Consider the following 24,295-nt stretch of genomic DNA (forward strand, 5'->3'; position numbering starts at 1 on the left):
TTTGCTGATAAGGAACGAACTTAGTCACATTTTTAACTGTTTATTGCATATAGAATTACGTCATTTGTTTGTCATTAGGATTTGTAAAACTCTGACTAAGCACTGTTAACTAAGTCTGTAAGTTTTATGTTCGCCGACAAAATAATGTTACAACTTTTACCTCTATGTAATTCTTTGATAGCCATATGATTAAGTTTTATAACTGAAAGCTTGACTGTGGTACGACAAAGCAAAAGAATGTGCGATTTCACAACAAAGGCAGAGTAGTTCTCTTCAGTTGCCGTGAAAAAACAGTGTTGTGTTAAATATGGAACGGCACGCTCAGCAGCATGACATATTTGATTTTGGGTTGTCAGCGCAGAATTGAGTACATTGATACATTTTCCTCCGAGTCTGCTCCTAGCCTACTCACACATGGACTAATCTTCTTGAGTTACGGTTGTCGATGTCATTGTAATGGAAACAACTATCTTACACTGAGTCTTCGACAATGATCATTTCAGGAACCGATTCTACAAGACTTTGGTGCTGTACTGTGTACAATCACCCTACTGCTGAATTCTGCTATATTTATTTTATCGACGACAGTGCTATATACTCAAGACTACAAAAACTAGTGCAGTGCGAACCTAACATTTGTGACGAAACTAATTTTTTAGCAAGAAGTTTCACAGACTATGTGCAGTGTGTTTTTCTTGCAGCAACTAATCTCATGAAAACAAAATAGCAAGAACTTATAACAAGAAAATATAAAACACTAATTCTGGCATTTCTACGTCATACAGACTTTCGCATTTGTTATCTTGTATCTTATGGACATTGATGTTTACGACTATGTTTGGGTGCCTGTGCGCAACGATTTATTCATTTTGTAATCACTGTTGTTACTGTATTATTTGGACTTACGTACTTTTTTATCATCATCGTAGTACTTAGCAAATTTTAGCTTCGTTAACGAGTTTTGAAAAGTAACCTTAGCCTGTTATAAATCTCACTCTTCAAAATTCTGGCCGAAGAGGTCGAGGGGTTGTAATAGGGGCTGTAGATTACTTGATGGACATTTCCCTATTTTGTGGATGTCATGAAGATGCAAGAGCCTTTGTACTGCTAGAATTTATAAGCGCACAGTGTGGTCAGAGATGCTGTGTCGCCTGGAGACTCTGTTGGACCATCTCTGCTTAGCAAGATGTGCGGAAGATGATGCTCAATGTTAAACGAGAAATGAGGAGACACAGTAGTCGGCAGTGGTGTGTGCGTTGGTTGATTGATTCGATGGGGGGAGAGGGGGGGGGGGGAACCAAACAGCGAGTTCATCGATCCCATCGGATTAGTAAAGGATGGGGAAGGAAGTCGGGCGTTCCATTTCAAACAAACAATCCCGGCATTTGCCTGGAGCGACCTAGGGAAGTCACGGAAAACAGGATGGCCGGATGCGGGTTAGAATCGTCGTCCTTCCGAATGCGAGCCCACTGTCCTAGCCACTGCGCCGCCTCACTATGTAGAGGTGTATCGTGAGTAGTAGTAGTACAGCATAGACCGGGTGGCACGGTTAAGTCAGTTTCTGAAGAATTGGAACAAGTTTATTATTTGCGATGGAGAAAGAGATGCAAGCATTTTGAGTGCAGTATTTTATTATGATTACTTTGATGAGTATTTGAGGAGGATTTCATTTCAGAGTTGTGCTTTATAGCGGCAGCTTTTTGGTACCCATTCTTGATTCAGACATCCACAACCTTGAGTATAGGGAAAGATAAACAGCTGTGCATAATTTTCAATTTGAATCTGGAGGTAGGAATAAGTGCTGAATATGTAATGTCATTTTATGAATTGCGATTTCGGAAACATCTTATTTGATGTTAAAGCCGGCCGGTGTGGCCGAGCGGTTCTAGGCGCTTCAGTCTGGAACCGCGCGACCCCTATGGTCGCAGGTTCGATTCCTGCCTCGGGCATGGATGTGTGTGATGTCCTTAGCTCAGTTTGGTTTAAGTAGCTCTAAGTTCTAGGGGACTGATGACCTCAGGTGTTAAGTCCCGTGGTGCTCAGAGTCATTTGAATCATTTTTTGATGTTACTTACGTTTGTCCACTCAAAAACAGTAATTTGTTTTTGTTTGTTAATGTTTGTGAATCAAAGAAAGAGATAATTTTTCAATACAGAACTTTCATAATCAGAAAACTAACTACATTTCATGTTATCATTCATTCCAAGTCATTGTCTGCGTATAAAGACTTTGTTGTGAACGAAGTATGCTTCATCTTCTTTTTTATACAGATGGAGCATTGCACGTGGCACATCTTGGGAAGTAGTTGCGGTTCAGAAAATGCGACGAGCTTTCAGGAAAAGAGCAGTGTCACGATGTTTTCATTGTACAACAGGTAAACCCAAAATTAAATAATAAAAATGTGGAGCACTGAGTTTTTTCAGGGCAAGTTTATCCGGGTGACAGTACTCCTTTGATGAACTGCCAGCAAGTTACAGTAACTTGTGTCAGCAACTTTTGTTAATGAATAGAACGAAAAACCATTCCAAGTTGCAAATTATTACTCGTTGTTCATTCGATATCTAGTTTCGGGCCAAGACCCATTTTCAGATTTTCATAACAAAGTCAAAAATCGCATTTCAGATGATGTCAGAACTGTCCAGTATACATTTCCAGTGCATCTTCCACTTAGTTAGGAATATTTGAAAATGGATCTCGCCCCGAAAATAATCACCGAATGAATAAAAAGTAGTAATTTGAAACTAGGACTAGCTTTTCGTTCTACAGACAGTACTCCTGCCGCTACGAATGCTCAAACAGACAGAGAACCAGGTAGGCCCTTCAAGTTACTTTCTCGCAGTCAGTTTCAGGATAACATTCTCGCAGTCGATATCTCATGTTCAAAGCTTACAAATTCCAATGTTGTGAGTCACTTGATGATTTGCAATAGTATTATTTCTTATTTCAGGTAACCTTCATGTTTAAGTGAAACGTGAAGCATGAGAACAGCGATAAGGTACTCCATTAAACATCTAATAAACTCGTTAAGCTCCAATAAATCGAATGAAACCACAAAAATCAGCTTACCGGTGGTAAGACGTCGGGACTATGCCAAAACAAGATGAAGGCAGACATCTCCCGTAGGTGGAACTGCAAATACACTATGAGATCAAACGTATCCGGACACCCCCGAAAACATACGTTTTTCATATTAAGTGCACTGTGCTGCCACCTACTGCCAGGTACTCCATATCAGTAACCTCAGTAGTCATTAGACATAGTGAGAGAGCATAACGGGGCGCACCGCAGAACTCTCGGACTTCGAACGTGGTCAGGATATTGGGTGTCATACGTCTGCACGCGAGATTTCCACACTCCTAAACATCCCTATGTCCACTTTCCGATGTGACAGTGAAGTGACAGGTCAGGGGACACGTACAGGACGAAAGCGCACCTCGTCTGATGACTGACAGAGGCCGCCACAGTTCAATAGGATTGTAATGTGTAATAGGCAGACATCCATCCAGACCATCACACAGGAATTAGAAACTGCATCAGGATACACCGCAAGTACTACGACAGTTAGGCGGGAGGTGAGAGTACTTGGATTTCATGGTCGAGCGGGTGCTCATAAGCCACACGTCACGTCGGTAAATGACAAACGCCCGCCTCACTTGGTGTAAGCAGCGTAAACATTGGACAGTGGAAAAACGTTGTGTGGTGTGACGAATCGCGGTACATAGCGTGGCGGTCCGATGGCAGGGGTGGGTATGGCGAATGCCCGGTGAACGTCATCTGCCAGCGTGTGTAGTGCCGACAGCAAAATTCGGAGGCCGTGGTGTTATGGCGTTGTCGTGTTTTTCATGGAGAGGGCTTGCGCCCCTTGTTGTCACTATCACAGCACAGGCCAATATTGATGTTTTAAATACCTTCTTGCTCTACACCGTTGAAGAGCAATACAGGGATGGCGATTGCATCTCTCATTGCAATTGAGGACCTGTTCATAATACAAGGCCTGTGGCGGAGTGGTTACACGACAATTATATGCCTGTAATGGCCTGTCCTGCACAGAGTCCTGACCTGAATCCTATAGAACACCTTTTGGGATGTTTTGGAACGGTGACTTCGTGCCAGGCCTCATCGTCCGATATCGATACCTCTCCTCAGTGCAGCATTCCGTGAAGAATGGGCTGCCATTCCCCAAGAAACCTTGCAGCACCTGACTGAACGTATGCCTGCGAGAGTCGAAGCTGTCATCAGAGCTAAGGTTGGGCCAACATCATATTAAACTCCAGCATTACCAATGGAGGGCGCCACGAACTTGTAGGTCATTTCCAGCCAGATGTCCGGATTCTTTTGATCACATAGTGTAGCATCCAAATTGTGGCAGGAAAGAACTCCATCTATCTGTCGCGACCTGGGATAATACCTCTTGTCTCATACGTGCATGCAGTCTATAACAATAAAGCCACCATACGACATTAGCTGGAAGTCACGCGCTTGACCAAAGATACCATAAATAAGGACCGCGCACTGGGGAAAGCGCTCATCAGCTTTCGACCTGATATGGAGAACCACAAAGGAACGCCTACGTTCTTGCCGGAACGCTGATACATCGTGCCTGTGTGACCCGTGTGTCTACGGCATGTGGACTGAGCAGTAATGCTATGGGCCGTATGCGTTGTAAACACAGTGCTGGTGGAGGCGGGAGCATAACACGGTATGTAGAGGAACTAAGGTACGAGCAAGAACGAATGCCGAAAAAATGCAGCAGAAAAATGGGTAACAGCCAAAAGAGCTATGTGTATATATATCCGTGGTGGTTGGCTTTCGGTAAATGTTACACCAAATCACCTCAGTATGCAAAGTAAGTTACAAATCTATTTGCGGTAAAGAACCATCTCATCGGAAACTCCACAGTAATTTTGATCTTACATGTATGGTTATTCAGGGCTTTATGCATATCTTTGTTACGGGAGATCTTATTATACAGTTTCTTTACTCTCTATAATTATTTTGATTCTTTAATTTGCAGTTGAAACTTTCTATACTTCGAAATAAAACTGATACACAAATTATGGATAAAATCCTGGTTTCTTGTCTCAAAAAGACCCGAAACAGTCACCTGATTTCATATTCGTTAATTGTATTTGGACTTTTGTTTGTTCACGGTCTAACGGGGCCGGCCATGCGCTCTTCAAGTGTGACGTTCTTGAGATGCTTAGCAACCCTACCTATTACAAGTTTTCGAAAACATGCTGATGAAGGTAACTGTTGAACACCTACTGTATTGACGTTGGTCAGGACAGAACTGGCATTATACGGTCTAGCCTCATCTTGTTGAAAGGTAATGCGACGGAGGGAACGATAATAGGATACAGCCACCGGCCATACACCATCAAAATTTTAGTGGCTGATATCCAAAGTACCGGTTATACGGTCTAGAGGTGAATGTATGAGATTGAATGACGATGAGAAAGTAGTCGGTCTACGTTCGTTTTTCTTGGCGCTTGCACAAAGAGATATGACCGTCAAACCAAACACAGACATGGGGCTCGTCTGAAAAGGCCAAGCGGCGCCAATCCAGCGTCCAGTGTTGTGTTTGGCACTTTGCTGTTGGTGTTGTCATATACTGAGGATGTGTCGACTTGTACAGTGTTAATCTTACGGCTGTTGGAAGCCAGCTGGATAACCCCAAGACAGGAAATGAGTGACAGAAGGCTGGGAGCAGGAAAAATGTTAGCGTTTTGGTTTTTGAAGGTAAACAGCAACGCTATCAGCTGTCTCAGGGGAGAAGTTTCACTTGAGGACGTTAACTTGTAACTTCAACACTGCCTTGATGCTGTTGCAAGGCGTCACTGTAGGAGATACAAAAACAAACGTCTTAGCATAGATACGTGCCACTGTGAACCGCAACGTCAACAGCTTTACACAGATTTGGGTGCTCAAACAGCGGTCCCCATTCACGAGAGGCTTCAGGGCAAGGCCAAGTGACATGAAACGCTGTTGTTGCTGGCCATTGTAGGAAAGGTAGTGTCGCTAACCTTTCAGCTGAACGCTGCTTGGTACAGAACTTGGAGTGTGTTAATGTAAAGGTCAGAAACACTCCCACCTACCGAGTAGAAGAAGGGAACGAAACTGAATGTGATGGGCAGAGGCGCCGTGGAGGTTCAGAGCTACTCGTGGCCGAAGCCTCTTAAGTGCCGTTGGATGGCTGGGCCGGCTGTAAGAAGAGATAAATAGCACCGCGCCACAATCCTTTAAATATCCTTTTTCTATTCAGACAGTTCGCAGTCAGATAATTAGGGCGCCGACTCCGAGTCGCTCAGTGCCAACCTCGGCTAAACTCCGAAAAGTCGGTTTTTCTCACGTGGCGTGTTGCTCTCAAAGTTCGTACTTCACATTCTTGCTAGTGATTGCTATTTCTATTAGCTCTCACCTCCCGCACTCAGTTACTGACTTCTGTTGTGCAGCAAGTTGCACTCTCGTCATGTTTTCTGTTTTCCGTCTTTCATTACTTGCTTTAAATTTCGATGATGTACGATCTGTCTATGCAACTAACTGAAGGCAGTTTGCTTATTGCCAAACGCATTTCGTTTCTTTTATCTGAAAAGCATCTTCAGTGGCTATTTCCAGCGCTCGTGCCTGTGGTCGTGGAGACGCATTCGTTACTTTCCATCCTCCATCTGGCCAATTTCCTGCGTTCTTTCACCCACATCTGATTCAACACATCGCATATATCACTTGCATGAGGGCTTAATTAAAATGCAATAATTTTACTAGGTGTGTGACCTCACTATTATTAGCAAGCAATCTGACTGCATAAAATAAACATAAAGAATGACAAGGAATTTCAGTTAACACAATTGATTAATTAAGTCCCCTGCAACTATAAAAGCTACGAAACAACAGAGCACAAGTGTAATTGTTCTGTGTGTGGTAGTGTGACTCAACGCACATGTATCTGGCTCGGTTCTTTCTCAATACGACAACATATTTTAAACACCATTTACAATGAACTAATTGAAAAACCAGAAATACTATAATTGCACATAGAAACCAGAATTACAAGTCTAATAAATGAACACGAGCCAGATGTTTTGTTGACTGTACCTCTGAGCAAGAGGGATTTTTACCTCATTGTATATTGACGAAAATATTCCATTACACCAGCATCATAATCAAAAGCCCATCTCCTTTCTCAAATACACTCCTGGAAACGGAAAAAAGAACACATTGACACCGATGTGTCAGACCCACCATACTTGCTCCGGACACTGCGAGAGGGCTGTACTAGCAAAGATCACACACACGGCACAGCGGACACACCAGGAACCGCGGTGTTGTGCGTCGAATGGCGCTAGCTGCGCAGCATTTGTGCACCGCCGCCGTCAGTGTCAGCCAGTTTGCCGTGGCATACGGAGCTCCATCGCAGTCTTTAACACTGGTAGCATGCCGCGACAGCGTGGACGTGAACCGTATGTGCAGTTAACGGACTTTGAGCGAGGGCGTATAGTGGGCATGCGGCAGGCCGGGTGGACGTACCGCCGAATTGCTCAACACGTGGGGCGTGAGGTCTCCACAGTACATCGATGTTGTCGCCAGTGGTCGGCGGAAGGTGCACGTGCCCGTCGACCTGGGACCGGACCGCAGCGATGCACGGATGCACGCCAAGACCGTAGGATCCTACGCAGTGCCGTAGGGGACCGCACCGCCACTTCCCGGCAAATTAGGGACACTGTTGCTCCTGGGGTATCGGCGAGGACCATTCGCAACCGTCTCCATGAAGCTGGACTACGGTCCCGCACACCGTTAGGCCGTCTTCCGCTCACGCCCCAACATCGTGCAGCCCGCCTCCAGTGGTGTCGCGACAGGCGTGAATGGAGGGACGAATGGAGACGTGTCGTCTTCAGCGATGAGAGTCGCTTCTGCCTTGGTGCCAATGATGGTCGTATGCGTGTTTGGCGCCGTGCAGGTGAGCGCCACAATCAGGACTGCATGCGACCGAGGCACACAGGGCCAACACCCGGCATCATGGTGTGGGGAGCGATCTCCTACACTGGCCGTACACCACTGGTGATCGTCGAGGGGCCACTGAATAGTGCACGGTACATCCAAACCGTCATCGAGCCCATCGTTCTACCATTCCTAGACCGGAAAGGGAACTTGCTGTTCCAACAGGACAATGCACGTCCGCATGTATCCCGTGCCACCCAACGTGCTCTAGAAGGTGTAAGTCAACTACCCTGGCCAGCAAGATCTCCGGATCTGTCCCCCATTGAGCATGTTTGGGACTGGATGAAGCGTCGTCTCACGCGGTCTGCACGTCCAGCACGAACGCTGGTCCAACTGAGGCGCCAGGTGGAAATGGCATGGCAAGCCGTTCCACAGGACTACATCCAGCATCTCTACGATCGTCTCCATGGGAGAATAGCAGCCTGCATTGCTGCGAAAGGTGGATATACACTGTACTAGTGCCGACATTGTGCATGCTCTGTTGCCTGTGTCTATGTGCCTGTGGTTCTGTCAGTGTGATCATGTGATGTATCTGACCCCAGGAATGTGTCAATAAAGTTTCCCCTTCCTGGGACAATGAATTCACGGTGTTCTTATTTCAATTTCCAGGTTCCATCTATACATTACACCAACCGAACAGTACATTTGAGTCAACACTCAGATCGTCTGCTCTCTCGCCCAACAGAACAACGACTGCCCTCTACATACTCTGAATTACTACTGCGCCCAGTCGAGGCGGCGGAATAATAATCTTTGGCGCAATCTCTGGCGCTGCGACTCAGTGTAGCCACCTTTCACACTTCCACGACAGCGAGCCTCTTTCTGCTGTACCGTCAAGGGAAACCGAAACAATGATGTCACAGCGACAGCCTGTTTCCCGCAGTGTAGCAATCTGTTACGTTCCCACGAAGTTTCCCCTAACCAAAAATGAGAAGAACCAACTTGGGTTAACTCCTATTCAGCTGCTTTTGTATATCTGTCGAATCCTGAAATTTAATATCAGCACGATCCTCTACTCCACATATCACATTTATAATTTAACATGCCAGCTCATACTACCTGAATATTGCATCTGTTTGCAACTTTTAACTTTACAAGAAATTATGATCACACCAATCGTCACGAAATTTTCTGATCAATCAATTTTCCTGTTTAGAAGTGACACAGCACACAGTTATCGCCTACCGCTTCAGATTCCCATTGCACTATAGCTTGAGGAATGTTATCTGTCTCAACGTCGGTACTTTTTGGGCTGACTGGCGATGGAACTTCCAGAGGGTAAAGCGCACTGTAGCGGTAGGAAATAACTCTCCACCTAAGTGCCAGCAGTCCTGACGCTCGTCGCAGACACACCTGAGTGGCGGCTAACTGCATTTCATACTAAGGATTATTTACGTCAGTGCGCTTTGCGCTTAATGTGGCTGAACCGAATACTATAGTCTGATGCCTGCCGCTGTACCGCCACGCTGAACATTTACGTCCGCGCTGCACAATTTGCATTTAAATGCGACGGGAGAGTGAACTGCGGCAATTAACTCTGCGCGCTTCCAACCCACCGCGCAGCGACTCTAAAACCCCCACGTGACGGTGTGCGCCAGTTACCTGTGGTATTAACGGTCAGACTCGCGCTGAAATACCTATAGTTCACTTTTCGATCCCCGTGCAAAAATCTGTCTTTTTCGTAAAAGCAAGTTTCCTCGCACGAGATATTAAATCTGATGCTTTTGCATGGTCTAGCTAACGATCCCAGCCCCTGAGGTACAGAATGACAAAAAAATTCTTAATCTATTCTTTGCGTAATCATCACCAGCCTCACTTTCAGTTAAGATTCAATCCATTTTTTCCTCATGAATAAGCTTATTTTTCCATCCCGTAATCTGCCTTTAAATATTTATTTTTCCATGTGGTAGTTATTTACAGGGCACTTAGTGCTAATTACAAAAATGGTTCAAATGGCTCTGAGCACTATGGGACTTAACATCTATGGTCATCAGTCCCCTAGAACTTAGAACTACTTAAACCTAACTAACCTAAGGACATCACACAACACCCAGCCATCACGAGCCAGAGAAAATCCCTGACCTCGCTGGGAATCGAACCCGGGAACACGGGCGTGCTAATTACAGCTCTGACATTATTTCTAGATGGTCGTTCCACACAGCTCAATACTTACCGGTTACTTCGATTATTGGTCCATCTATTAACTCTCAAATAACATGTACATCTACATCCATACTCCGCAAGCCACCTGACGGTGTGTGGCGGAGGGTACTTTGAGTACCTCTGTCGGTTCTCCTTTCTATTCCTGTCTCGTATTGTTCGTGGAAAGAAAGATTGTTGGTGTGCCTCTGTGTGGGTTCTAATGTCTCTGATTTCATCCTCATGGCCTCTTCACGAGATATACGTAGGAGGGAGCAATATACGGCTTGACTCCTCGGTGAAGGTATGTTCTCGAAACTTCAACAAAAGCCCGGACCGAACTACTGAGCGTCTCTCCTGCAGAGTTTTCCACTGGAGTTTATCTACCACCTCCGTAACACTTTCGCGATTACTAAGTGATCCTGTAACGAAGAGAGCTGCTCTCCGTTGGATCTTCTCTATCTCTTCCATCAACCCTATCTGGTATGGATCCCACAATGGTGAGCAATATTCAAGCAGTGGGCAAATAAGTGTACTGTAACCTAGTTCCTATGTTTTCTGATTGCATTTCCTTAGGATTCTTCCAATGAATCTCAGTCTGGCATCTGCTTTACCGACGATCAACTTTGTATGATCATTCCATTTTAAATAGCTGCTAATGCCTACTCCCAGATAATTTATGGAATTAACTACTTCCAGTTGCTGACCTGCTATATTGTAGCTAAATGATAAAGGATCTTTCTTTCTATGTATTCGCAGCACTTTACACTTGTCTACATTGAAATTCAATTGCCATTCCGTGTACCATGCGTCAATTCGCTGCAGATCCTCCTGCATTTCAGTACAATTTTCCATTATTACAACCTCTCGATATACTACAGCATCATCCGCAAAAAGCCTCAGTGAACTTCCGATGTCATCCACAAGGTCATTTATGTATACTGTGAATAGCTACGGTCCTACGACACTCCTCTGCGGCAGACCTGAAATCACTCTTACTTTGGAAGACTTCTCTCCATTGTGAATGACATGCTGCGTTCTGTTATCTAGGAACTTTTCAATCCAATAGCACAATTGGTCTGATAGCCCATATGCTGTTACTTTGTTCATTAAACAACTGTGGGTAACTGTATCGAACGCCTTGCGGAAGTCAAGAAACACGGCATCTATCTGGAAACCCGTGTCTCTGGCCATCTAAGTCTCGTGGAAGAATAGCGCGAGCTGGACTTCACACGATCGTCTTTTTCGAAATCCATGCTGATTCCTATAGAGTAGATTTCTAGTTTCCCGAAAAGTCTTTATACTCGAACATAATACTTGTTCCAAAATTCTACAACTGATCGGCGATTGAGATATAGGTCTATAGTTCTGCACATCTGTTCGACGTCCCTTCTTGAAAACGGGGATGACCTGTGCCCTTTTCCAATCTACATTTTATCTTGTCTTGTACATTCTTTCACAACTGCTTGGAATCTCATTTCTGATAGTTTAATTTCTCTGTCGTATGGTTAAGTGCCCGGGTCCAACTGGCGTTGAGAAATACATGAACTTCCATGTTGTTGTTGTTGTTGTTGTGGTCTTCAGTACTGAGACTGGTGTGACGCAGCTCTCCATGCTACTCTATCCTGTGCAAGCCTCTTCATATGAACTGCCATAGATTTATAAAATGTTATTTCAATTTCTTTCCTCAATATATATATATTTTAAATTCTGTTTACACGTACCAAATATTAAAAGTTGTTTTTCATTCACAGCTTGATCTTGTAGATAGCATATTACCGTCCATCTTCCGAGATTAGGGCACTCCTCGACTCTGTGAAAGATGATTTGGAACTTAGGAAGCCCGGTATGTATCAAATTCCGTGTCAGTGTGGGAAGGCTTATGTCGGCCGTTCGGCTAGCACAGTTCAGGACAGGTACGTCGAACATCGCCGTCGTACGAGGCTACAACAGCCGGAAAAACCGGCAGTAGCAGAAAATTGCTTAAACTAGGGACACGGGATGAAACTTGACGAGACTGTAATACTTGCCAAAACTTCCGGCTTTTGTAACATACACTCCTGGAAATTGAAATAAGAACACCGTGAATTCATTGTCCCAGGAAGGGGAAACTTTATTGACACATTCCTGGGGTCAGATACATCACATGATCACACTGACAGAACCACAGGCACATAGACACAGGCAACAGAGCATGCACAATGTCGGCACTAGTACAGTGTATATCCACCTTTCGCAGCAATGCAGGCTGCTATTCTTCCATGGAGTCGATCGTAGAGATGCTGGATGTAGTCCTGTGGAACGGCTTGCCATGCCATTTCCACCTGGCGCCTCAGTTGGACCAGCGTTCGTGCTGGACGTGCAGACCGCGTGAGACGACGCTTCATCCAGTCCCAAACATGCTCAATGGGGCACAGATCCGGAGATCTTGCTGGCCAGGGTAGTTGACTTACACCTTCTAGAGCACGTTGGGTGGCACGGGATACATGCGGACGTGCATTGTCCTGTTAGAACAGCAAGTTCCCTTGCCGGTCTAGGAATGGTAGAACGATGGGTTCGATGACGGTTTGGATGTACCGTGCACTATTCAGTGTCCCCTCGACGATCACCAGTGGTGTACGGCCAGTATAGGAGATCGCTCCCCACACCATGATGCCGGGTGTTGGCCCTGTGTGCCTCGGTCGTATGCAGTCCTGATTGTGGCGCTCACCTGCACGGCGCCAAACACGCATACGACCATCATTGGCACCAAGGCAGAAGCGACTCTCATCGCTGAAGACGACACGTCTCCATTCGTCCCTCCATTCACGCCTGTCGCGACACCACTGGAGGCGGGCTGCACGATGTTGGGGCGTGAGCGGAAGACGGCCTAACGGTGTGCGGGACCGTAGCCCAGCTTCATGGAGACGGTTGCGAATGGTCCTCGCCGATACCCCAGGAGCAACAGTGTCCCTAATTTGCTGGGAAGTGGCGGTGCGGTCCCCTACGGCACTGCGTAGGATCCTACGGTCTTGGCGTGCATCCGTGCGTCTCTGCGGTCCGGTCCCAGGTCGACGGGCACGTGCACCTTCCGCCGACCACTGGCGACAACATCGATGTACTGTGGAGACCTCACGCCCCACGTGTTGAGCAATTCGGCGGTACGTCCACCCGGCCGCCCGAATGCCCACTATACACCCTCGCTCAAAGTCCGTCAACTGCACATACGGTTCACGTCCACGCTGTCGCGGCATGCTACCAGTGTTAAAGACTGCGATGGAGCTCCGTATGCCACGGCAAACTGGCTGACACTGGCGGCGGCGGTGCACAAATGCTGCGCAGCTAGCGCCATTCGACGGCCAACACCGCGGTTCCTGGTGTGTCCGCTGTGCCGTGCGTGTGATCATTGCTTGTACAGCCCTCTCGCAGTGTCCGGAGCAAGTATGGTGGGTCTGACACACCGGTGTCAATGTGTTCTTTTTTCCATTTCCAGGAGTGTATTTTACGAAGGGGCCTTTGAAATTAGGTTGGTAGAAAATTGAATTAACATAGATAATGGCTTCTCTTTTAGTAGGATGTGTAACACAGTATCATACCGCACCGAAACAGAAAGTTCCTTGGTGCAGCCAGTCCGGGTGCTCAAAAATAGTCTTTGAGCGCGATATGTCGTTGCCGCCGGTGTTGTACTAAGGGCGCCGCCACCTGATCATTCTTGAGGAGGATTAACTGGGATGGGCGACAAATGCCTCGAGTGCGGTACGGAGGTCTATACTGTGTAGGACGACGACTCACAGCGTTGGCATCTGTTTTCAGAGGGCCTCAGTAGCAGCGGCGTTCTCTTGAGGATAGCGAACAGCTGGATCGTCGAAATATTGAATCAAATTAATTTTAGAATCCCGCAGCAACCCAAAGAGACTTTTACGGCAAATACTTTTTAATTTCTCTATAACCATAATATAAAAGAAAATTTTGGCCTTATATCTTTTATTCCCCCAAAATTCTTTTCTCGTATCTATGGAGATCTTCATAATATACATTGTTGTCACAATATGCTTAGCTTGCGTAAAGCCGTGTGAAGTTTATCTCAATCATCAGATATAATCGACAAAGTAATCATCATACACTACTGCCCATTAAAATTGTTACACAAAGAAGAAATGCAGATGATAAACGGGTATTCATTGGACAAATATATGTTACTAGAACCGTCATGTGACTACAATTACACGCAATTTGGGTGCATAGATCCTGAGAAATCAGTACCCAGAACAACCACCTCTGGCCATAATAACGGCCGTGATACGCCTGGGCATTGAGTCAAACAGAGCTTAGATGGCGTGTACAGGTACAGCTGTCCATGCAGCTTCAACACGATACCACAGTTCATCAAGAGTAGTGACTGGCGTATGGTGACGAGCCAAATGCTCGGCCACCACTGACGAGACGTTTTCAGTTGGTGAGAGATCTGGAGAGTGTGCTGGCCAGGGCAGCAGTCGAACATTTCCTGTATCCAGAAAAGCCCGTACAGGACCTGCAAAACGCGGTCGTGCATTATCCTGCTGAAATGTAGGGTTTCGCAGGGATCGAATGAAGGGTAGAGCCACGGCTCCTAACACATCTGAAATGTAAGGTCCACGGTTCAAAGTGCCATCAATGCGAACAAGAGGTGACCGAGATGTGTAACCAATGGCACCCCATACCATCACGCCTGGTGATACGCCAGTATGGCGATGACAAATACACCCTTCGAATGTGCGTTCACCGCGATTTCGCCAAACACAGAAGCGACCATCATGATGCTGTAAGCAGAACCTAGATTCACCCGAAAAAATGACGTGCACCCACGTTTGTCGTTGAGTACACGATTGTAGGCGCTCCTGTCTGTGATGCAGCGTCAAGGGTAACCGCAGCCACGGTCTCCGAGCTGATTGTCCGTGCTGCTGCAAACGTCGTCGACCTTTTCGTGCAGATGGTTTTTGTCTTGGAAACGTCCCCATATGTTGACTCAGGGATCGAGACGTGGCTGTACGATCCGTTACAGCCATGCGGGATAAGATGCCTGTCATCTCGACTGCTATTGATAGGAGGCCGTCGGGATCCAGCACGGCGTTCCGTATTACTCTCCTGAACCCACCGATTCCATATTCTGCTAACAGTAATTGCATCTCGACCTACGCGAGCAGCAATGTCGCAATACGATAAACCGCGATCGCGATAGTCTACAATCCACGCATTTCCTTACACGAGGCATCACAACATCGTTTCACCAGGCAACGCCGGTCAAGTTCTGTTTGTGTATGAGAAATTGGTTGGAAACTTTCCACATGTCAGCACGTTGTAGGTGTCGCCACCGGCGCCAAACTTGTGTGAATGCTCTGAAAAGCTAATCATTTGCGTATCACAGCATCTTCTTCCTGTCGCGTCACTAACACGTCATCTTCGTGGTGTAGCAACTTTAATAACTTTCAGAATGTGGTAACATATGTTAAACACATGTTTCTCTTCTATAACTGATATTGTGTCACTTGGGCGTATTTAATAAAATGTGTAAATAAGTAGTACCAAATGAAAGCAATAGTTATTTTTACTTCCTGAAGAATTATGAAATTGTGATATTGCAACTTCCGTTGATGGAGGTCTCCAAATAACGAAAATAACGCACACGAACAGACTCAGCGGACAACACCGCAAGCTACATTACACTGCTAGAGGGGGAAAAAAATGGACCCTTAGTGTGCCAGAACGGCAGATGTGTTCATACACGTCCCATTCGGCGAATGCTGTTCTCTCTTCAATCTACAGACAGTGTACCTGTATAACAGGGTGTGAACGAAACTACAACTGACCTCTGTGGAACAATGGAAGCAATATGTGGCTTTATTCCATACTGCCCAATCGCAGAAATGATCACAACGCATTCGCCGTCGTCGCTCTTTCGCAGCGTCATTCGGCGTGCGTCGCTAGCGCGGTGACGCACCGTTGCGGTCCCGCCGTTGCGCAGCGTTACGACCGCACGGGAAGGGAGCAGCCAATGAAACCATCCGGTCGCGGGCCTTTCTGTGCCGCTGTGTTATCGCTGCCCGGGGTGGGCGTTGCCGCGCCAGACACAATGCAGGCGAGCTGGGCTGTTAGCGCTAATTCTGACTGCGGCTTCACAGAAATTCCGGACCGGCGATTACGAGCGACCAAACGGCCGCCGACGTTTGTTCGCAAACAAAAGCTTCCGGACGCGGGCGCTGTTACGCTAACCAAATAACAACAGCACCGAAGGGGACGGCCTCCATCACTGGCGCCGCTACAGATGCAGGTCAGCCCGTGCTCTCGTAGCCTCGCAGTATTACGCTTTATGTTGGCAGACCTAATACTAAACGGCGGTCAACTAGCGTTAACTACACTTTCGCTGCAGTCGGCATAAATTCATACAAGACCTGGTAAAAGACTCTGCCGCCAGTGTTAAACGCTGCAAATTATATAATCTCTGGTACGGTGGCTCTCAGAATTTAAACATGCAGCTTTTCATCCGAGAAATGAAAAGGAACTTCTGTGGGGGAAAGCAGAATGTAGAATAAAGAGCAAAAATAACGCAAACTTTTCAAAATAATTGAAGCTGTGATCGTATTCCTAACCAAATACATCGTACTAAACCAAAACAATCAAAATTTGACCGCCGTTTTAGAAATCCTTCAACTGCAAAGCAGAAAAAGTTCTTCTTATTTAGTCCTCATGGACACCATTTGCTTGCTGTGTCTCTTTTTCTCTCTGTACTGGGTGATCAAAAAGTCAGTATGAAATTGAAAACTGAATAAATCACGGAATAATGTAGATAGAGAGGTAGAAATTGACACACATGCTTGGAATGACATGGGGTTTCATTAGAACCAAAAAAATACAAAAGTTCAAGAAACGTCCGACAGATGGCGCTTCATCTGATCGGAATAGCAATAAAAATAGCATAACAAAGTAAGACAAAGCAAAGATGATGTTCTTTACAGGAAATGCTCAATATGTCCACTATCAGTTGAGGAATAATGTTGTGAACAGCACTGTAAAGCATGTCCGGAGTTATGGTGAGACATTGGCGTCGGATGTTGTCTTTCAGCATCCCTAGAGATGTCGGTCGATCACGATACACTTGTGACTTCAGGTAAGCCCAAAGCCAATGAACACACGGACAGAGGTCTGGGGACCTGGGAGGCCAAGCATGACGAAAGTGGCGGCTGAGCACACGATCATCACCAACCGACGTGCGCAAGAGATCTTTCACGCGTCTAGCCAATACATTGTTTTTTTTTTTGTTCTAATAAAATCCCATGTCATTCCAAGCATGTGAGTCAATTTTTACCTCTCTATCTACATTGTTCCGTGGTTTATTAAGTTTTCAAATTTATACTGACTTTTTGATCACCCAGTATATTCTTATCTCATATGTGAAATGGTATAGACGAACCATCTGCCCGTTTAAGAACTAGATTCATCAAATCCCGCAAATAAAACACCGAAAACCGCCATTACTTTGAATGACTTCGCTGAATACTCGGTATCAAACACACGAAAGAGCAGCAAACCAGAAGGGTTACCAGATTAAATCCGAATGCGAAAAGAAGAGCTGTCCTACAGAGTTCGGAATTCTCCACTCAATTTCAATAAGACGAAACCAAAGATGCAATCAGAAGTACGAAACTTAGAAAACCAGATGGTTTTGGCGGAATACACCCTGAATTCCTAGCTCACTGTGGACCAGTTACAGTATAACGGCTTGCCACCTTCTTCTCAAACAACAAAAAAACCGGAAATCTTCCACACTTGCTGAGGAAAACTAAGGCATTACCCATAATGAAACCAAATAAATATTCCACAAAGGCGGATGCTATCGCCAAGTAGCACCATATATAAAAACTCCTTGTGTTTCTGATCCAAAATATACTTTTTGAAGCAATCGACCAACACGTCCCTACACAACGATTAGGATTGATACCAGGGAAAATTTATAACCGTCTGTCGCTACTTGTATCGAAAATGGCTATGAGGAGAAATCTATAAGTGTAGTTGCCTTTTGGGATCTACAAGTTGCTTATGATTCTGATTGTCTAGAAGGAAACTTGAAACAAATCAGCCCTCGGTCACTATTATTTTTTAGTCTTATTAACCAGCTTTCAACACTTCTAAGAGTGCCTTCATCAGAATTAAAACAAAATGGTATATAAAATAGTTACAAATTTATGGGAAAAGACATTTTTATATAAAAAAGTGTAAGGACTGACTAACAATAAAAGACAGAGGCAGTACTTACAGCTCGTACCTGTAAAGCCACAGGTTGAAACGGACTGTCAGTCCGTTGCTACCTGTGGCTGTACAGGCACGAGCAGCCCATAGTGGCTTGCCTTCACGCATTCCTGACTAAAGCCCTTCTGGTCTGTTAATTAAACTACTGGCCATTATAATTGCTACACCACGAAGATGACGTGCTACAGACGCGAAATTTAACCGACAGGAAGAAGGTGTGACATGCAAATTATTAGCTTTCCAGAGCATTCACACAAGGTTGTCGACGGTGGCGACACGTACAACGTGCTGACATGAGGAAAGTTTCCGAGCGATTTCTCATACACAAACAGCAGTTGACCGGCGTTGCCTGTTGAAACATTGTTGTGATGTCTCGTGGATGGAGGAGAAATGCGTACCATCACGTTTCCGACTTTGATAAAGGTCGGATTGTAGCCTATCCAGATTGTGGTTTATCTTATCGCGACATTGCTGCTCGCGTTGGTCGAGATACAATGACTGTTAGCAGAATATGGAATCGGTGGGTTCAGGAGGGTAATACGGAACGCCGTACTGGATCCCAACGGCTTCGTATCACTAGCAGTCGAGATGACAGGCATCCTATCCGCATGGCTGTAACGGATCGTGCAGCAACGTCTCGATCCCTGAGTCAACATATGGGGACGTCTGCAAGACAACAACCCTCTGCACGAACAGTTCGACAAAGTTTGTAGCAGCATGGACTATCAGCTCGCAGACCGTGGCTGCGGTTAACCTTGATGCTGCATCACAGACAGGAGCGCCTGCGATGGTGTACTCAACGACGAACCTGGGTGCACGAATGGCAAAATGTAATTTTTCGGATGAATCCAGGTTCTGTTTACAGCATCATGATGGTCGCATCCGTGTTCGGCGACATCGCGGTGAACGCACATTGGAAGCCTGTATTGGTCATCGCCATACTGGCGTATCACCCGGCGTGATGGTATGGGTGCCATTGGTTACACGTCTCGGTCACCTCTCGTTCGCGTTGACGGCACTTTGAATAGAGGACGTTACATTTCAGATGTGTTACGATACATGGCTCTACCATTGATTCGATCCCTGCGAAACCTTACATTTCAGCAGGATAATGCACAACCGCATGTTGCAGGTCCTGTACGGGCCTTTCTGGATACAGAAAATGTTCGACTGTTGCCCTGGCCAGCACATTCTCCAGATCTTTCACCAACTGAAAACGTCTGGTCAATGGTGGCCGAGCAACTGGCTCGTCACAATACGCTAGGCACTACCCTTGATGTTCTGTGATGTCGTGTTGAAGCTGCATGGGCAGCTGTACCTGTACACGCCATCCAAGGTCTGTTTGCCTCAATACCCAGGCGTATCAAGGCCGTTATTACCGCCAGAGGTGGTCGTTCTGCGTACTGATTTCTCAGGATCTATGCACCCAAATTACGTGAAAATGTAATCACATGTCAGTTCTAGTATAATATATTTGTCCAATGAATACCCGTTTATCATCTGCATTTCTTCTTGGTGTAGCAATCTTAATGGCTCGAGGTGGAATATACCGAGCGAGGTGGCGCAGTGGTTAGCACACTGGACTCGTATTCGGGAGGACGACGGTTCAATCCCGCGTCCGGCCATCCTGATTTAGGTTTTCCGTGATTTCCCTAAATCACGAGAGCATATTCCGGGATGGTTCCTTTGAAAGGGCACGGCCGGCTTCCTTCCCTAATCCAATGAGACCGACGACCTCGCAGTTTGGTCTCTTTCCCCCAAACAACCCAACTCGTGCTGGAATACGCTGCCGTGGTGTGGGGAAATGCCGCCGAGACTCATATAAGCAGTCTCCAGAAAATCATGAGCAGGTTCCTGAGACTGACACTACGTCTACTGCGTGATTTCAACACAGCCGAACTACATCGGCTAACGGGCGGCGAGACTCTTCTATGTCGACACGAGAAGGTCTACGAATCCTCTCATCAGGAATCTGGGAAACCAGATACCAGATTCACTGGCGAGAGACAACGAGATGGCCGGACTTGCTACGAGAGTAGCAACGGTGCTCAGGCAGCAAGAGGAAAGGAAAGGAAGAGTGGCAAACCATAAGAAATAAACGAAGACGCGATGAACTGAAAATCAACCAGAGGAAGAAGAAGGAAAGCAATTAGACCTTCAAGCTAACGAAGCTGCAGCTTCGAGATGACACAAAGCAACCAAACAAGTTTGGTGGCACCGTCCGGAGAGGAGCTCAGAGATGGCGCACCGTGCTGAACGCGACGCTGAAGCGAAGGGAGTGGCCCCCATCCGGATCCCCAACCGAGATGGACCGGCTGTGTGACCCGGAAGCCGAGGTGGCTGATTTCCTGCGACCAGAAGACGAGTGCAGAGTGGCCGATCGCCGCCAGGCGGAGCTTGCTCCGTCGGCGGCCCCGTCCGACCCTCTGTTTACGACGGACCGGCCAGTGATGAACCAGGGGGAGGATGGAAGGCAGATGAGGTGGCGGCGTTCTGCGGCCAATGCCTCGGCAGAGGCCGCAAGTAGCGGGGGAAGTCGCCGCCCGGTTATACCGGCGGATACGGCCTGTCCGCTACCTGCGACGTCTCGCTCCGGGACGACGACGGATGATGAAGACGCAAAAGCATCGGGTAGCTGTTATGCGACTTCGACCTCGGTCGAGGGAGCTAGTTTCGAGGAGAGTCGCCGGCTGTGAGGTAATACATTACCGGCGGCCACACCCTGTCCACAAACCTACAGCAACACGTTCCCAGAAAGGGAACAAAGAAAAAAGCAGAATCGTACCATTACTACCGCAGGAGGCATGCTGTGGCGTTCGCTCTTTTATTCAGTGGTTTGGTATTTAACTACTTTGTAAATGAAAATGATAATCTTGCTTCATTACCATGAGTAATTACCAAATAATTTTTTCCCAGCTAAAGATTTGCCCAAGTTGCTAAAGAAATCCAAGTCAACGCTGTGTTAAAGTGTTGTCTGTAAGCTGTGTAAGTGTCACTAAATCACAGTTCATACAACAGATTCTATACAACTATTGATATGATGGAAACAGTTATCTTCAGCAAAATGATCATTAAAACCACCGAATATCAGCCGCGCACAACACTGACGTATGTTACCTGAAACAATATTCTTCGCAACTCGTGCGTAATTAATTTCGGCTCCATACATCAGCAAGAAAACTTTCTTATATCGAACGTGCTATGAGCACTGTTTTTAATGAACCGATCTGATTCGAATTATTTTCATTAAAATGAGTTCGGGACCACCGGTGCACATTTATTCTTACACAATTTTATTACCTTCGGCATTTATGTCTGCAGAATTGCGTAATTTGAATTTGCCGCTGAGATAATTGTTAAGATGGCGGCAGACAATTGTTAGAGGCTTTCTATTGCTAGAGTAAATTTTCTTTTTAATAGGATAACTATTTGAAATGCTTATTAAACTTTACTTTCATATTGTGCACTATTTAGACTAATTATCATCAAGCAAAGCTTTGATTTTTTCCTAAGGAAAACACAGATAAAAACGCGATATAAATCGCTATCATCAATGGCTGCACTCCTTGCAGCGGAAAGAAATAATTAACACAGTTAATGCTTATTGAGATAGGAATTAGAGTTTCAAATAGTTATTCACTCATATTTATAATAATAATGAACTTTATTCTCAAGTAATGATTAATAAATAATTACAATTTCTTAGCAGACCTCAGTTTGATATGCGTCTTGCGTCCGCAACCTACAAAAGCCAACCAACAAAAAGGTAAAAACAAAGGAAGACAAACGCAGATCATAAAAGGAATTTACAATTATCATTGTCTTTGTATGATACACATCGATCATCCTCTCTCAAAACTCCGCCATCTCACTCCCCATATCCACCACTGCTGGCGACTCACCTCCAACTGCGCAACGCTACGCGCTGTTAACATCCTGCTGCCCAACACTACAGTAGCGAACAACAATGCAAACCCAGCCACAGACTGCACACAGCACAGCCAGTGATTTTCAAACAATGTGCTACGTGGCGTTACCAATATAAAAACCTAAACAGCCTACTTACATTGTTTATGCAGCCAATAGAAGGCTGCGTGCTGCCTTATTATCAAGTCTAGTGGACATAGACCCATGTTTACCAACAGTGCATCTGTGGGACTAGTGTCCCACATTCCTCTGTATTCGCCTGACAGCAGCGGCAGGCAGCACCAGAGCTAACCTGTGAGCCCACACGCTGGATGCGTGCCCTTCTATTGGAGCCAATCTACTGTTATGATAAATATTTATTGCCTTTGACGGTAAATGGATTCTTCTTTGACCAACTGATATTACTTTGTTCAACAGAGCTAAGGACTTAGTCGTCATTTGCTCGATATGCGGAATGAAACTCCATGTCTCATCTAGATATACCCCCAAGTAACGGGCATATCTCTGTCGTGATACTTTTTTTTTTTTTGGTCATCAGTCTACTGACTGGTTTGATGCGCCCCCCCCCCCCCCCCCCCCGAATTCCTTTCCTGTGCTAACCTCTTCATCTCAGAGTAGCACTGGCAACCTACATCCTCAATTATTTGCTTGACGTATTCCAATCTCTGTCTTCCTCTACAGTTTTAGCCCTCTACAGCTCCCTCTAGTACCATGGAAGTCATTCCCTCACGTCTTAGCAGATGTCCTATCATCCTGTCCATTCTCCTTATCAGCGTTTTCCACATTTCCTTTCCTCTCCGATTCTGCGTACAACTTCCTCATTCCTTACCTTATCAGTCCACCTAATTTTCAACATTCGTCTATAGTACCACATCTCAAATGCTTCGATTCTCTTCTGTTCCGGTTTTCCCACCGTCCATGTTTCACTACCATACAATGCTGTACTCCATACGTACATCCTCAGAAATTTCTTCCTCAAATTAAGGCCGGTATTTGATATTAGTAGACTTCTCTTGGCCAGAAATGCCTTTTTTGCCATAGCGAGTCTGCTTTTGATGTCCTCCTTGCTCCGTCCGTCATTGGTTATTTTACTGCCTAGGTAGCAGAATTCCTTAACTTCATTGACTTCGTGACCATCAATCCTCATGTTAAGTTTGTCGCTGTTCCCATTTCTACTACTTCTCATTACCTTCGTCTTTCTCCGATTTACTCTCAAACCATACTGTGTACTCCTTCAATAAAATTCTTCAGGGTATCAGACCGCATCGTCATAATTTAAAATGCGCCAACGTTTCGGCCAGCGTTGCAGCTAGCCTTCATCAGGGCCTTACGTTAACTGCTAAATGAACACACTTGATTCCTTAAATAGCTGCACGAGAAAACCGTGTCGTTACTTGATTGGCTGTAAAGGGAGGAGGAGGAGGGGTGAAAGGTATGCTTTATTGGTGTTTCCTTTATTATCTGTCATTGGCTGAAACAACACACTAAGTCAGCAGTGGCGGAACACCGAGACAAGTGCGGGAAACCAATATTTTTTCAAGAAGCCCGCGTCCTGGCGAAACAGCCTCTCACTTTCAAAAGAAAGATTAGAGAGGCGATAGAAATAGCCAAAAGACCCGCCAACATGAATAGAGAAGACGGGTACAAGCTTCCGAGGTCTTGGCTGCCTGCAATAGCAGGGCTACGGAGCGGCGGCAGAGCCGTGGCGGCCCATGCAGACACGCGGAGAGCCGCAGTAGTGGTCGCGAGCGCACAAAGCAATGGCACGCCGCAGCCGGCTTCTGGACAGCATGGAAACAGTGTGACGTCACAGCCATCACCTGTTCGCTATTCGTCCGTCTCCTCCAATGGGGTGGATTAATATAAAGACCAATAGAAAACAGCTATTTCAGCCAATGACAGATAATAAAGGAAACACCAATAAAGCATACCTTTCACCCCTCCTCCTCCTCCCTTTACAGCCAATCAAGTA

This window comes from Schistocerca americana, chromosome 8 (genome assembly GCF_021461395.2).
Source record: "Schistocerca americana isolate TAMUIC-IGC-003095 chromosome 8, iqSchAmer2.1, whole genome shotgun sequence".
Classification (NCBI taxonomy): Eukaryota; Metazoa; Arthropoda; class Insecta; order Orthoptera; family Acrididae; genus Schistocerca; species Schistocerca americana.